Raw genomic sequence first — 12,268 nt, 5'->3', positions numbered from 1 at the left:
TTTGGGGCATTTTTCGGCCGCCGCCTCAGACGCGGCCGCCATTTCTTCTCCAGAGTAGGAGGCTTGTTTTACGGCCGCCATCTTTGGAGAGTCAGCAGTCTCGTTGTCTAAACTAGACCCTGATAAAAAAAAGTCTGATGCTGCGGACGCGCAGCGGACGTGCCTAAGGCAAGCCCGTCTGCACTGTCCGTGCCAGAATGGGCCCAGGGGCCAGCCCCCCTGGTCCGCCCAGGAGTATGGGTGGTACCTATACCTCGGAGACTCTTAAGAACTTTAGACCATGTTCGCCTGATACTTGCCAGGTGTGCCCTGATTTGAGGGACAATTTGTGGTATTGCCCCTCTTGCAAATGGACCCCTTAGTACATAGGATCCAAGTTCCTGCCGATATTAACTTTCATATGACTCTTTTGCTTGTAAACTGCCGCTCATTACCAGCACATAAATTGGACATTAATCTTTTCCTGACCGATACTGCTCCTGCGGCCCTGTTCCTTACTGAGACATGGCTGCATGAGGGGTCTGGACCCGATATAGCTTTGGCTTTACACCCAGGGTACCTGATAGCAAGGACCAACAGAACCACCTCAAGAGGAGGAGGAGTTGCGATCATATACAAGCAAGAATTTAAGCTTAGCTCTCGCCCCCTACAGTTAATGGGCTGCAAAAGTATGTTCTTTTCTCTGATTCTCAACCCTACTTTTGCTCTCACAGGAGTGCTGCTCTATCATCCTCCGGGTTCTTCCGATAAATTTTTTAACACTTTCCCTGACCAACTGGCCGATTTAATAGGTAATAAGCCTAATCTAATGATCTTAAGTGACTTCAACATTCAAATAGATAATTTGGACTTGATAGCAACTAGACGCCTTTTGGCAGACATGGAAGCTCTCGGTCTAAGACAACTATTTAAAGGCCTAACGCATGACAAGGGGCATACTATTGACCTAGTCTTTAGTAATTTGGTAGTGCTTCGCTCCATGCCCGCTTTTCCTCTGGTATGGTCTGATCATCTATTAATCCAGCTAAAATTAGGTATCTCCTTTAGAAAAGGCCCTGCCCAGCCCACAGTTCGGCTGTGTAGGCGGTGGCATAGTCTTAATCCTGACGAATAGATCAGGCTTCTAGACAGCCAAAAATGTACTTATTTTAAAGCCAATCAAATAGAAACTGAACCTTTCAATAACTGGATTACCGACTGTCTCAACGCTCTTCTTCCCCACAAGACAATGGTGGTCATTACAACCCTGGCGGACGGTGTTAAAGCGGCGGTAAGACCGGCAACAGGCCGGCAGTAATTTTGCAATTATGACCGTGGCGGGAACCGCCAACAAAGACAGCCACTTTAACACTCCGACCGCCACGGCGGTACAAACAAACAGCGCGGCGGTCACCGCCAACAGACAGGCGGAGGACAATGTACCGCCCACAGTATCACAACCTACCAATTCGCCACCTTTTCCGGGGCGGATTCACCGCGGATAAAAACACGGCGGAAACAGCCATTTCAAAGGGAAAACGCTCACCTCTACACACTCCACGAGGAAGGAGGGCACCATGGAGCCGGAACTTCATATTCTTCCAGCGCTAGTCTTCCTGCTCTTCTACGAGGAGCATCAACGCCGGCGGTGAAGACCATGGTGAGTACTGCACCTACGACATAGGGGAGGGGGGAGGCAAAAACACAGGGACACACACACTCAACACCCCAACCCCCACCCCGACCCTCACCCACTACAACACACACACCAATGCTTATCTATACATTACAGTAACACCCCTAACCCCCCTGGAAGAATGCAAAGACAAAAGGAAATGAGTGGAACCATTGTAATATATCAAAATACAGTAAGCAAATATATACATATATATATATACACAATAAACAAAATATACTCCACGATTAGTAGTGCAGGTATTGCACCATTCATAGTCCGTAGACCACTGGGCCCAAAATGCATGGGAGAGGCCCACACAAGATACCCGATCCAAACGGAGAGAACACTGCAGGGGCATCAGATAGAAATACAACAGGCACCTTAGGGGGAAGGGAAGGGGGGGCACCTCAGCCGGATGAGTGCACCACGCCAAATCCACGAGGGGCCTCCATGCCCATTGATGTATCCTGGGGAGTGCAAAGCCACAGTCTCTCAAGTCTCTACAGTGGGTGGGTTGCCCACTGTACCATCCTGGGGAGTGCAAAGCCACAGTCTCTCAAGTCTCTACAGTGGGTGGGTTGCCCACTGTACCATCCTGGGGAGTGCAAAGCCACAGTCTCTCAAGTCTCTACAGTAGGTGGGTTGCCCACTGTACCATCCTGGGGAGTGCAAAGCCACAGTCTCTCAAGTCTCTACAGTAGGTGGTTTGCCCACTGTACCATCCTGGGGAGTGCAAAGCCACAGTCTCTCAAGTCTCTACAGTGGGTGGGTTGCCCACTGTTCCATCCTGGGGAGTGCAAAGCCACAGTCTCTCAAGTGGATGCAGGTCTCCACTGGTTCTGGAGGGGGACTGTTGCCCAGAGTGCTTCATCCTGTGCAGGACAGACGGAGTGGATGCAGGTCTCCACTGGTTCTGGAAGGGGACTGGTGCCCAGAGTGCTTCATCCTGCCAAGGACAGACGGAGTGGATGCAGGTCTCCACTGGTTCTGGAGGGGGACTGGTGCCCAGAGTGCAGCACTCACCCTGTGACGGTCCCTGTTGCGTCACTGCCCCTGCTGCAAATGGGCTAGCGGTGCTTTCCATGGCGGTCTTTGCCCTGTTCAGCGGTCATTGGCCTGTTCAGTGGTGCTTGAGTTGCCAGTGTCTGGCCTGTTCAGCGGTTGCTTCCATGGCGGTCTTTGCCCTGTTCAGCGGTCCTTGCCATGGCGGTCTTTGCCCTGTTCAGCGGTCCTTAGCCTGTTCAGCGGTGCTTGAGTTGCCAGTGTCTGACCTGTTCAGCGGTTGCTTCCATGGCGATCTTTGCCCTGTTCAGCGGTCCTTGCCATGGCGGTCTTTGCCCTGTTCAGCGGTCCTTGGCCTGTTCAGCGGTGCTTGAGTTGCCAGTGTCTGACCTGTTCAGCGGTTGCTTCCATGGCGGTCTTTGCCCTGTTCAGCGGTCCTTGCCATGGCGGTCTTTGCCATGTTCAGCGGTCCTTGGCCTGTTCAGCGGTGCTTGATTTGCCAGTGTCTGGCCTGTTCAGCGGTTGCTTCCATGGCGGTCTTTGCCCTGTTTAGTGGTCTTTGCCATGGCGGTCTTTGCCCTGTTCAGCGGTCCTTAGTCTGTTCAGCGGTGCTTGAGTTGCCAGTGTCTGACCTGTTCAGCAGTTGCTTCCATGGCGGTCTTTGCCCTGTTAAGCGGTCCTTGCCATGGCGGTCTTTGCCCTGTTCAGCGGTCCTTGGCCTGTTCAGCGGTGCTTGAGTTGCCAGTGTCTGACCTGTTCAGCGGTTGCTTCCATGGCGGTCTTTGCCCTGTTCAGCGGTCCTTGCCATGGCGGTCTTTGCCCTGTTCAGCGGTCCTTGGCCTGTTCAGCGGTGCTTGAGTTGCCAGTGTCTGACCTGTTCAGCGGTTGCTTCCATGGCGGTCTTTGCCCTGTTCAGCGGTCCTTGCCAAGGCGGTCCTTCATTGCCCAGCAGGGCAGTAGCTGGCGGTCCTTCATGGGTCAGCTGGGCTGTGGCTTGTGGGGCCCTCCTGGCCAGCTGGGCTGTGGCTGGCGGTGGCCTCCTAGGCAGTGACTCTGGCGGTGGCCTCCTGGGCAGTGACTCTGGCGGTGGCCTCTTGGGCAGTGACTCTGGGGCTGGCGGTGGCCTCCTGGGCAGTGACTCTGGGGCTGGCGGTGGCCTCCTGGGCAGTGACGATGGGGCTGGCGGTGGCCTCCTGGGCAGTGACTCTGGCGGTGGCCTCTTGGGCAGTGACTCTGGGGCTGGCGGTGGCCTCCTGGGCAGTGACGATGGGTCTGGCGGTGGCCTCCTGGGCAGTGACGATGGGGCTGGCAGTGGCCTCCTGGGCAGTGACGATGGGGCTGGCGGTGGCCTCCTGGGCAGTGACTCTGGCGGTGGCCTCCTGGGCAGTGACTCTGGCGGTGGCCTCCTGGGCAGTGACTCTGGGGCTGGCGGTGGGCTCCTGGGCAGTGACGATGGGGCTGGCGGAGGCCTCCTGGGCAGCGGGGATGATGGCGGTCTTCTCCGCCGTGCTGCTCCTCCCAGACTTTGGAGATTTCTTCTGCCCCTTCCCCACCTTGGGAGGAGTCACAGCTGAGTCGACACTCCCCCCCGGGACCCCTGTGAGCGGCTTGGCTGGCTGGAGTCTTCCCCCTCTCCCGCCGGGCACTGTCCAACTTCTGGTACTTCACAGGGGGGGGGGACTGGCTGTGCTGTGGCTCCATGCCACACTGGCTGGGCTGGTGGCCGGTGCACTCCACATACCTGTAACAACAGGCACCACTGGTCCCAGAGATTTTTTGGCTGAGGTGCTAGTACGGGACCTATGAGTTGGACGGGGGTGTGGTGGTGGGAAATAGGTTAAGGGGGGACAGGAAAAGTTGTTTGGAGACACTGGGACGGGTAGCTGGAGGGGGTTTGGGAGTGGAGGAAGAGGTGGTGGTTGTAGGAGGTGTACGTTTGGTGACTTTGGGTGAAGGTGCATGCGCTGGAGGCTGTTGTGAGGTGGATGGCTGTTGGGTGGGTGTGTGCCTGCCTTTGTGTATCTTCGCAGGGGGCGTCACAGACACACTGGGAGAGGACACAGGGGACGTGTAAATGGTAGTGGGGGTGGTGAGTGCACGTGAGCGGAGTGTGGTGGTGGGTGTGCTGGTGCAGGACGTCGTGGCTGTAGTGGTAGTGCATGCAGGTGTGAGTGTAGACGAGACTGGGAGGGAGGAGGGAGACTAGGAGGAGGGGGACACAGTGGAGGCAGTGGATGTTGGTGTGTCTGTATGTGTGTGATGTTTGCGTGAGTGCCTGTGGGATGTGTGGTGCTTATGTTTGCCTGAGCTTCCCTTGTGTGTTGAGGTGTGTGCAGGCTGGTCTGATGGTGTGCTTGGGATAGGCAGAGGTACAGGGGATTGGGTCTGGGTGGAGGAAGTTGGAGGGGGGAGGCTAGACACAGGGACAATGGCTGCCATCAGTGCTGAGGCCAGAGTCTGAACGGTTCGATGAAGGGCAGCCTGACCAGAATGAATGCCCTCCAGGAATGCATTTGTGTGTTGCAACTCCCTTTCTACACCCTGGATGGCATTCAAAATGGTAGACTGCCCAACAGTGAGGGATATGAGGAGGTCAATGGCCTCCTCACTGAGGGCAGCAGAGGTGACTGGGGCAGGGCCTGAGGTGCCTGGGGCGAAGGTGATGCCCACCCTCCTGGGTGAGCGGGCACGGGGCGAAGGCTGAATGGGCTGCTGGGAGGATGGTGCTGGTAGGGGGGGTGGCGGCTGTACCTGTAGAAGTGGGGTGCACAGATGTTGCCGCCACCACAAGGGAGCTCCCATCGGAGGATGAGTCCGTGTCGCTGGTTGCAGATCCTGTGACCGCCGTGGTGTTCCCCTTGCCCTCCGTCCCACTGGTGTATTCTGAGTCCGTAGTGTGGCCCTCCATGGCCATGTGGGATGCAGCTCCCTCGTGCTCCGGTGCCACTGTACCTCCGCCTGATGATACTAATGCACACAAGAACAGGGAGACCACAAAAAGGGGGGGACGACAGAATAAAGACAGGTTGAGTGCATGGCTTACCGCTACCGTTGGCGGACAATACAGACACAGCAGCCCCCTGCACTACGTCGCGCTGTTGGGCTCTACAGATGCAATTCCTGGGAAATGGCCTACAAGGCTATGGACGACATCTGCACACATAGATGACACAGGGGCATGAATACCTGTACTTGGCACTCTACAGAGGTGGGGTGGGGTGCCACATGGCCTGCCTTACGGAGGGGGCTTGCCTACGGAACTCGCCCTGGCCTAGGGAAACCCACAGCCCTCCTCCCCCACCCAGACACCTTCACTGCGCGCAAAGTCCGCTGAATGAGAGTGTACTCACCCCCTTGTGTCTGCTGTGATGCCCTCAAGCGCCCATCCAACTCAGGGTAGGCCACCGCCAGGATCCTGAACATCAGGGGGGTCATGGTTCGACGGGCACCCCTCCCACGTTGGGAGGCCATCCCCAGCTGAGCCTCCGCCGTCTTCTTGCTCCAGCGGCGAATGTCCTACCATCTTTTCCGGCAGTGGGTGCTCCGTCTGTGGTGGACCCCCAGGGTCCAGACGTCCTTGGCGATGGCACGCCAAATATCCTTCTTCTGGTGGGCGCTGACCTACATGACATGTACAGGGGAAGAAGAGAAGTCAGTACCAACTGCACCGTCAAAGTGAGTGGCCCACATCCCTACCCTTGCCATGTGGCACATGCATTCACAGTCCTTCATGCACGCAGAACTCTGCCCCCTTCCTTCTTACAACCAGCCCTCTCCACACAGGCATAGCCCATACAACATGCTCCCTGTGTACTTACCTGTTGGTCTGGAGGACCGTAGAGTAGCGTGTACTGGGGGAGGACCCCGTCGACGAGCTTCTCCAACTCCTCTGCAGTGAAGGCAGGGGCCCTTTCCCCAGACGCACGAGCCATTGTTTCTTCCAGACCGAGGTCACAGCAGCACTTGCAGTGTAGGTCCTCTCCTGTCGAAGATCAGGTATCGAGTGATTCAACAGATAGAAAACGGCGGTCACGTCCGCGGCGGTGCATACCATCACCGCCAGCATACATCGTCATTGGCTCCTGGGACTCATAGGGTCCAATGTTAACCAATGCAGCATTGTGCCGCGGTCTTCGACCGCCTACCACGACGGTGTACAATACCAGCACAGTTACCTCACATCCCGTTGTCCCACTTTAGAGGTCAGGCAGCCGCCATTTCAGGGGCCCACATGGCCTAATTACCAACTGCGTCACACTTACCTAGGCCTTGTCTCACAACACAAATACAGGCCACATTTTGTGTATGAATGGTGTTCTGTGTAGACTGTGGGTACATACCTCTGAGTTGTTTGACTCTGTGGTCACTGTTGTCCTTCATAGGCACCGTCCGCTGGGACATGTGAGGAGATGGCGGCATCCTCCGGTGTACCGACCGCGGGTGGACCTGTCGACAATGGAGGAAAGAAGTTTGATCATCACCTACAGGTTTGACCGTGCCACAAGCCAGGAACTGTGTACCCAGTTGGAGCCAGACCTGATGTCAGCAATCCGCCATCCCACAGGAATCCCCCTCAAGTGCAGGTGCTATCAGTGCTCCATTTCCTTGCAAGTGGGTCATTTCAAACAACAGTGGCCATGGCATCGGCAATGTCACAGCCTATGTTTTCCAACCTGTTGTCCAGAGTGTTGTCTGCCCTGCTGAAACACATGCGGAGCTATATCGTTTTCCCTCAGGTGGAGGACTTGCCTACAGTGAAAAGTGACTTCTATGCCATGGGACATATCCCCAACATCATAGGTGCCATTGATGGGACCCATGTAGCTTTGGCCCCCCCCCCCACAGGAGTGAACAGGTGTACAGGAACTGGAAGAGTTATCATTCCATGAATGTACAGATGGTATGTTTGGCAGACCAGTACATCTCCCAGGTAAATGCTATGTTCCCTGGCTCAGTGCATGATGCCTACATCCTGCAGAATAGCAGCATCCCTTATGTGATGGGTCAACTCCAGAGGCACCGGGTGTGGCTATTAGGGGACTCTGGTTACCCCAACCTGTCATGGCTACTGACCCCAGTGAGGAATCCCAGGACCAGGGCAGAGAAACGCTACAATGAGGCCCATGGGTGGACTAGGAGGGTGATCGAACACACCTTCGGCCTCCTGAAGGCCAGGTTCAGGTGTCTCCATATGACAGGTGGATCCCTATTCTACTCACCAAAGAAGGTGTGCCAGATCATCGTGGCCTGCTGTATGCTTCACAACTTGGCTTTGCGACGACAGGTGCCTTTTCTGCAGGAGGATGGTCCAGATGGCGGTGTTGTGGCAGCTGTGGAGCCTGTGGACAGTGATGAGGAGGAAGCAGAGGAAGAAGACATTGACAACAGGGACTCAGTCATCCAGCAATGTTTCCAGTGACACACAGGTGAGAAAACATTCCTGCCTACTACAAGTACTTTAACACTTCTACCTCTATCCTGTCTGTCGATTTCACCCAGTGTATGGTCACTGAGTTGTCATTTTCCCTTACGGTTTCACAGTTGTGGTTTCCAACGTGTGTCATCTGCTTAGATTCCTCATGGACTTGAGCTGTGTGACATAGGTATGTTGACATGACATTTGAAAAAACTTTTTGCCACTGTCATTGCTAATACACAATTTCGAAATCACAGACTGACTCCAGATTGTTTTGTGCTTCAAGGGTGTTTATTGAAGTGCTCAATATTGGAGGGGATTGTAAAATGGTGAGGGGGGATGGTGGAGGAATGTCCATGGCAGAGTCCAGTCTATTAGTCTCACAGGTGCATTGCCCATATGGGCATAGGAAGTGGAGCTGGGACAGTTCCAATATAGACAGGGTTACAAAGTGGGACAGTAGGATGACAATCAGGGTGGTCTCATTTCTTGGCGGGGGTCTTGGCATCGTGCTCTGTCTTGTTCCTGGATCTCAGGGACCGCTTGCGGGGTGGTTCTCTGTCTGCAGGGGGTGGGGTGGTCCTGTGGCGGTGCCTCCTGTCCACTAGCGCCGGCGGAGGTGGTGGGCAGTTCATCGTCCAGGCTAGTGTCAGGGGCCCCTTGGAGTGCCACAGTGTCCCTCCTGGTGTTAAGTATTTCCTTCAGCACCCCTACGATGGTGCCCAGGGCGGAGCTGATGGTTCTGAGTTCCTCCCTGAACCCCTGCCTGTGTGAGGGGAACCGACTGTCCCGAGGCCCACGATGGTCCGGGCTGGTCATCTGGATCCAGTAGGACAGAGGTGCTGTCATCACTGTCGGCCTATTCTGTGGGTGGGGTGGAGAGGTCTGGACCCTCCTGTCTGGTGACGTTGGGTAGGGGTCCTACAGCGGTGTAAAAACATGAATATTGCATCCGTGTGTGTCATGGTGTGCAATGGGTGGGTGACCGTGTACCCCAGTGCTAGCATTCCTGTGTGGGGGCTTGTGTGATGATGGTTGAGGGGGGTGTTATGGGTATGTGCAGTGGGCATGCTTTAGTGATGGGTGTCCATGCTTTGTTGTGTCATGCAGGGCTTGGTGTTTGGATGTGTGGTTTGTGTTATTGGTACATTTGTGAGGAGTTGGAGTGATAGGGGAGGGGGTGAGGGTGGGGGTCTGTGATAGCATGCAGGTAGGGTGGGGGATAAGGTAGTTAAAGCTTTGACTCACCAGAGTCCATTCCTCCACCGACTCCTGCAAGGCCCTCAGGATGCAGAATCGTCAAGACCTGCTCCTCCCATGTTGTTGGTTGTGGGGGAGGAGGTGTGGGTCCGCCGCCAGTCCGCTGTACCGCCAGGTGGTGTCTGGAGACCACGGAACGCACCTTCCCCCGTAGGTCGTTCCACCTCTTCCTGATGGCGTCCCGATCTCTTGGGTGCTGTCCCACTGCGTTGACCCTGTCGACTATTCTTCGCCATAGCTCCATCTTCCTTGCAATTGAGGTGTGCTGCACCTGTGATCCGAATAGCTGTGGCTCTACCCGGACGATTTCCTCCACCATGACCCTGAGCTCCTCCTCCGAGAGCCTGGGGTGTCTTTGCCGTGCCATGGGGTGGTGTGTGTGATGTGTGGGGTGGTGTGTGTGGTGATAACTGTGGTGATATGTAGTGGTGTGTGATGTTTTGTGTGTGGAAGTTGTGTGGGTGATGGTGTTGAGTGCCTGAGGCTGCTAGTTTGTGGATGCTGGTGTCTCTCTCTGGCCTTCTTTCTGAATTTCTGGTCGTAGGGGTTTGTGGGTGATGTGGGTGTGTGTTTTATATTGTATTGGGTGTGTGGGAGTGGTGTGTGTATGTGTATCAGGTGTGTGTATTTCGAATTGTCCAATGTATGTTTTGTATGTGTGTGTGTATTTTGAGCGCGGCGGTGTGTACCGCCAATGGAATACCGCGGTTGAAAGACCGCCGCGTGGATTCGTGTGTCGTGATAGTGTGGGCGTATTTCTGTTGGCGTGACGGTGGAGGTTTTGTTTTCGCCAGTTTATCACTGACCTTTGGTGTGGCGGACTTGTGTGGGTGTCAGTATTTTGTCGGATTTCGAGATGTGGGTCATAATAGCTGTGGCGGGATTCCGCGGCCGCGGCGGTGTGTTGGCGGTCTTCTGCACGGCGGTAAGCGGCTTTTACCGCCAATGTTGTAATGACCCCCATAAACTGGGATCCTTTGGAGAGTCAACCCCCAGTGGTTTACCCCTCATCTGTCATCACTCAAAAGGAAGTGTAGATGCCTGGAGAGAAAGTGGAAGAAATCTCTAAACCTGGCTGCAAGGGAAGAATATAGGCAATCTATCAGGCACTACCATGCAGAAATAGGACTAGCCCAAGGTTCATATTATTCCGGTAGAATTGAACAGGCCTCAGGCTCTTCTAAAGAGGTTTTCCAGGTGCTTAAAGAAATTCTTCACTCCCCCATAGCGGTAGATCCAACTGACGCCTCAGAAGAACATAGTAATAATCTAGCCAGGTTCTTTCAACAAAAGATCAATGCTATTTATTCAAATTTTCCAAAAGACAAGGCCAAGCTGGCAAGCCATGTTATAATCCCCCAAAAAAGTATAACCACTTTATCACATTTTTCCCCGCTATCTCAGGAACAGACTGCTTCCTTCCTCACCGCATTAAAGTCAGGCTCACCTTTGGATCCAGCCCCTCCTTATGTATTAGCTCTTGGGGCTCTAGCCACTGTCCCTGTTCTAACTGAATTGTTGAACTTCTCCCTTTTGAGAGGCTGTGTCCTGTAACAGTGGAAACATGTAATAGTCAAGCCCCTGTTAAAGAAAACAAATCTAGATGCTATGGATCTCAAAAAATATAGGCCCATATCTCTACTTCCTTTTATGTCTAAAATATTGGACAAATATATTAATTCTCAAATATCCATATTCCTGGAAGTGAACAATATTTTACATCCTACCCAGATGGGCTTTAAGTCTCTTCATAGTATGGAATCGGCACTGATAACGGTCATGGAAGAGGCCAGAAAGCGAATGGATCATGGCCATATGACAGCTGGTATATTTCCTGACCTGAGTGCTGCCTTTGATACAGTAGATTCATCATCTGCTGATTCAAAGGATAAAGGCAACGGGAATCAAAGGTCTTGCACTCAATTGGCTCACCTCATTTCTTGAGGATAGATCATTTCAGGTCTTGACCGCTCTCATTTCTCTGATCAGTTCAAGTTGAGCTGTGGGGTTCCCCAGGGCTCTTTGCTTAGCCCCACTATATTCAATATATATATATATATATATATATATATATATATATATATATATATATATATATATATATATATGGCCCCCTTGGCAGAGCTGGTGGAGTCCATTGGATTATCATTGGTCTCCTATGCAGATGATACTCAGCTAGTGGTTTCTTTTTCCACGATGGAAGGGTCAGATGGATCTGTATTGCCTTCATCTTTACAGGCAATATCTAGTTGGATGACTAATAGTATGCTCCAACTTAATGGGGATAAAACAGAAATAATGATCCTCGGCCACCATTCTAACTCTGGCAATAATCCTTTGGCTACTTCCCCTCTGGAGTATCTGCCTCCTCCTATGAATTACATTAAAAGCCTGGGAATCTGGTTAGACCCTCATCTTACCCTGGAACATCATGCCAAGAAAATTCCTGCTGCCTGTTTTGGGTCATTAAGACTTTTGAGAAAGGTACTGGTAATACTCCCCCATCTGGCAAAATGACTTATTGTACAAGCAATCATTCTGTCTCAACTCGACTATGGTAATAGTTTATTTCTTGGCTCTCCCAAATATGTGGTCAGCAAATTGCAGGTGGTTCAGAATGCTGTAGCGCGTCTTCTACTTGACATTCCAAGGCATAATATAAAAATCCTTTGCATCATTCACAGATCATTGTAGAATAGAGTACCTCATTTGTTAAAAACTTTAGCTACCTTTTACAAACCCGGCAGAGCTCTTAGATCTGCAACTACAGCCTTAGCTGTACTTCCTAAAGTCGAAAAAGCTAGATGGGGTGGTGCGACAAGGGAACATCGGGGAGCAAAATTATGGAACTCCCTCCCCCTTAGTATTCGACTAACTAGCTACGAACTTAATTTTCAAAAAGCGATCAAAACTTGGCTTTTTAAACTTTAGTT

The sequence above is a fragment of the Pleurodeles waltl genome, chromosome 2_1 (genome assembly GCF_031143425.1).
Source record: "Pleurodeles waltl isolate 20211129_DDA chromosome 2_1, aPleWal1.hap1.20221129, whole genome shotgun sequence".
Lineage (NCBI taxonomy): Eukaryota > Metazoa > Chordata > Amphibia > Caudata > Salamandridae > Pleurodeles > Pleurodeles waltl.
This window is presented reverse-complemented; position numbering follows the sequence as displayed.